At 35.2% G+C, this 3,896-nt stretch overlaps 1 long non-coding RNA gene across 1 annotated transcript; it reads right to left on the minus strand.

The window, feature by feature from the left end:
- Positions 1 to 1,986: 1,986 nt before the first annotated feature.
- Positions 1,987 to 3,038, minus strand: LOC115969304. The gene is made up of 3 exons (XR_004086923.1): positions 2,955 to 3,038; positions 2,709 to 2,776; positions 1,987 to 2,577 (listed from the first exon to the last, which is right to left on the minus strand). It is a non-coding gene; the product is annotated as an uncharacterized LOC115969304 (long non-coding RNA).
- Positions 3,039 to 3,896: the final 858 nt, after the last annotated feature.

Consider the following 3,896-nt stretch of genomic DNA (forward strand, 5'->3'; position numbering starts at 1 on the left):
TGGCCCCCCAATGAAATGGCAGACAAAAGAGTTGTTTAGCTACTCAAAGTTCACGATAGATGCCATGGGCAGCTTGCTAAACCACACCATTACTACTCCTCTGAGGGTTGCTAGGAATGATCTACAAATTACCTCGTCTGGGTTTTGCTGAAGGTTTTATATTGTCTTGAATGCCCTTATGTGATCTAGGGGATCCTTAGTGCCATCATAAACCTCCAGATGTAGGAGACAAAATTTGAGAGGCAAAGGGCATTCCAAAACGCTTACAGTGAAGGGTGAGTCTGTCCTCTTGATCATGCCATCAAGATTTATCGCAATCTTTCCCTTCATGGCATTTTTGACTTTGTCTAACTCCGTCCTCATGTTTTTCATCATCTGAACGTTGCCATGAGTCGACTGTGCAGTGTGCTTAGAAGTTTCTCTTCTGCTATTTCCTAGACTATGGGCTTCATCGTCATTTTCATTGCAATTATGTCGTGACTATGACGTATTTGTGCCCTTTGAACGCACTCTCCGCTTCAAGTCTTCATTTTGTTTCTTCAATTCTTGCACATTGGCTGTTAGTGCTTGGATTTGTTGAGCCATCACCACCAGGTTCGGTGGTGCAGTTGTGGTAGAGTCCATCAGTTCTAAAGAGCTTAGTCAATAGAGAATTCATTGGCTTATTGATTGATAGCTTGTTGTTCTCACAAACGGTGTCAAACTAATGAAGCAGAGTTTCACCTCATTAGTATGTTCCTCGTCAATACGATGGACAACCTGGAGCTCATCAGCATGTTCCTCGTCAACAAATATTTGACACAAAATAAAGAGTAGCAAGCACAACGCACCTAATCAACCGCTTTAGGAAAAACAAGAAGGTAACGGTGATGGTGGGTGTGTGGCATGATGACTACATTGAATTTAAAGACATATATTGGATTTATATTACACATGTATTGATGCAGGAGGCCTAATTGTATTATAAAGTTAATGTACATTTATCCCTATCTCTTGCAACTCCTATACATACACTAGTAGGGTTCATTTTACAACATATTTGATCGTATAGTAAAAATGTAGCCAATAAAAGCTTCTTCTGTGGACATAAACCATCCATCCGAATCAACACGTATTCTTTGTGTTCTTTGTTTTCTCACAGCTTTCACTTCCACATCTCTCTTTGCAATTTTCCTCTACAATATGTTATATTTTGTTTTAATTTCAACTATACATATACATATATATATATATATATATATATATACAAACGCACACACGAAACCATTTTCATTCGACATGTGTTTTATATATTTTTTCCAGTGGATTTATATCTTTTATTAATGGGAATTTTGTGATGTAGTGAATACTAGCTTTGGTTGTTTGTTGTTCAAGATTTCCTTTTCTCAATAAAATTAAATTTGCCCACCTTAACAACATCCTTGTCCCTCATAAGCAAAAGGAAAAAAAAAACCCAAGAACAAAAATTATCAATTGAGTAGTTAAAAAATAAGCCAAAGCAACAAATTTTATAAACAAAAATTTTAAATTTAGCCTATTTAAGTGTCGTTTGGCATGGTTAATTTTGTCAACTTATTTTTGCTATTATTCATAGGTCATACTACACGTTTTGGTATTATTTATGGGTTTCATTACACTATTTCAACTAACTTTTATCTTTATCTACAGTACTTTTAGTAAAAAAATTTCAGTTTTAACAAAATAAGTGGATCCCAAACAGACCCTTAGCCCTTAAAAAAATAGAACAACCTAGTTAGATCAAGTTAATACGTTCAATCAAATTCAAAGAAAAAAAAAACCCTAACTTTTACCTATCGAAGAGAGAAAAAGTTTCATCTTGTCTGGCTCCGTCCTGGTAGGTAAGTGTCGCGAAATAAATTACATGGTAATTCTGTATTTGATTTGAAGGTAGTATATGTGTAATTTACCATTTATAATAAGGGGGAAAATGTGCCATATCCAAATCCATCACATGGAGTATAAGTATAGGGTTCTACGCACAATCCTTACTGACAGTTTAATATTTTACACGTTGTCCTTTTTCCTAATTTCACCATTATCATTCAGAATCCAAACAAGTAGCAACTCCATCACTAGAAAAACAAATCTTAATATAGCAAAGACATCAAAACACCCCATTGCTTTGCAACAACAATGTCAGGGACTGCTGGATTCATAAGTTTTCTTGGAGTAACACTTTGGTTGACTGCAGCACCTGACTCGTTGTAAAATGGAAGCTGCCTGAAATTGCAATTGCTCTGGGTATAATCATGAAAACCTAGAATAGAGATTACCCTCAAGTCGTTGGCCATTAGAGCAAAGGCTTCCACCTTTGTATGGGTTTTGAGGGTTTATGAGGAAAGTGGGAGTTTGGATAGGTTGAATATGTTGACAGAGGAAGGTTTCCAAGCCCATTCAAGAAGTTCTTTTCCAAAGAAGTGACCTTTTCCAAAACGCTCAGCATGCCTTCCTTCATCAGTATTACTGTTTGTATAGGTCCATGCAATGCCGTTCGTAATCAACAATCATGAGCCACAATCTCCATATTCCTTTCTTCTCTTCCTACCTGGTTCTCCACTAATAGGCCACAGCACATTAAAAGAATGAGACATTGAGATATCTTCCAAATAAACCAAGGTTAGTTATGATTTGAAATATATCAAATTACGATCACAAGACCTAAAACAAATGAAAGAAAGTGAAATTACCATTGATACTGGGAGTGGGGGTGTCTGTAGAAGAGTTAGTTAGAGAGTGGGTCACTCTTCCGTGGCCACTGATGGGAAGATGAAATTGGGATTGAAGGTTGTATATCGAAAGGAACAAAATTGAGGGAGAACCTAAATTAGGGTCTTGAAAATTTGATAAAAACCAATTCTAAATCTAAACCAACCAACCAAAATAGCCAAACCTAAATCCTATTAAATGCCCAAAATTTATATAAAATATTTTACCTGTAGCCATTCTAGAGGTCTGAGGCTAGTGGGTTGCTGAACATTGGGTTGGTTGTGTGGTTTGGTGAAGTAGCAAGGTGGAGGGCTTTGCAAACATGAGAAAAACATAGAGACAAACATTAGTGAGAGAGCAAAGGGAGAGGTTTGCATTTTTTAAGCATGAGATAGAGGAAAGGGATAGATTTTTTAAAAAATAGGATATTAAAATTTAAAAAGAAAATAACAATGAGGAGGAAAATTGTGGAGGTTCTAAAACTTACATAATACAACATGTAGAAGTCAACTATTAGTCAAAAATATTCAATTTTATAGATATTTATAGATGTCGAATTACAAAAGTGAGATAAAAATTTCTTACAGAAAAAATACAAGAGAGATAAATGTATTCTCATAAAGCAAATTACAAGGGAAGTAGATGTCATGCAATAAACTACAAAGTAGTCTCATATTATAAGGGTATACCACGTGGGTAGTATGTGTAATTTACCTTCTATAATGTGGAAAAGAAAAATATGCCCTATGTATCATGGTGTCCATACATTCCACTAGTAAAAATTGAAGGAAGCATAATGGGATCCTATTGTATGAAATAAGATTAGATATGCATCGCATGTGTTAATGCTTACAAGATAATGGTTTTACTCAGAATCCTTATTTAATGTTACCCTAAAGAGTTTATTATTTCACATATTATTCTTTTTCTAAATCTACCATTATCATTTTCAGAATGGTGCACCTACACAGAATCCAAACAAAGTAGCAGCTGTATGACTAGAAAAAACTAACCGATCCATCAAAACTAACTTAATACATGTAATTAGAAATCAAAACCAACTATTGATTTACAGCAACAGTGTCGGCACTGCTTGATTCTGACGTTTTCTTGAATCACGAACACTTTGGTTGATTGCAACAACAGACTGTAATAGTGAACAATTCTAA

This window comes from Quercus lobata, chromosome 11, assembly GCF_001633185.2.
Source record: "Quercus lobata isolate SW786 chromosome 11, ValleyOak3.0 Primary Assembly, whole genome shotgun sequence".
Lineage (NCBI taxonomy): Eukaryota > Viridiplantae > Streptophyta > Magnoliopsida > Fagales > Fagaceae > Quercus > Quercus lobata.